This window comes from Echinops telfairi, unplaced genomic scaffold (genome assembly GCF_000313985.2).
Source record: "Echinops telfairi isolate 266 unplaced genomic scaffold, ASM31398v2 ScPeMD7_18;HRSCAF=68, whole genome shotgun sequence".
NCBI classification, from domain to species: Eukaryota; Metazoa; Chordata; class Mammalia; order Afrosoricida; family Tenrecidae; genus Echinops; species Echinops telfairi.
The window spans coordinates 56,830,499-56,830,724 of record NW_022103915.1 but is presented as its reverse complement, the minus strand read 5'-3'; positions in this window follow the sequence as shown (position 1 = coordinate 56,830,724).

Below are 226 nucleotides of genomic sequence, written 5' to 3'. Positions count from 1 at the left end.
TTATTCTTAGATGACAGATAACTGATCCCTTTGGCACCTCATGGTCACACAGGCTGATGTGTTCTTCCATGTGGGCTTTGTTGCTTCTGAGCTAGATGGCCGCTTGTTTACCTTCAAGTTTTTAAGACCCCAAACACCATATCCTTTGATAGCCAGGCACCATCAGCTTTCTTCACCACTTTTGCTTATTCACCCTCTTCGTTTTCAGCGGTTGTGTCGGGAAGGT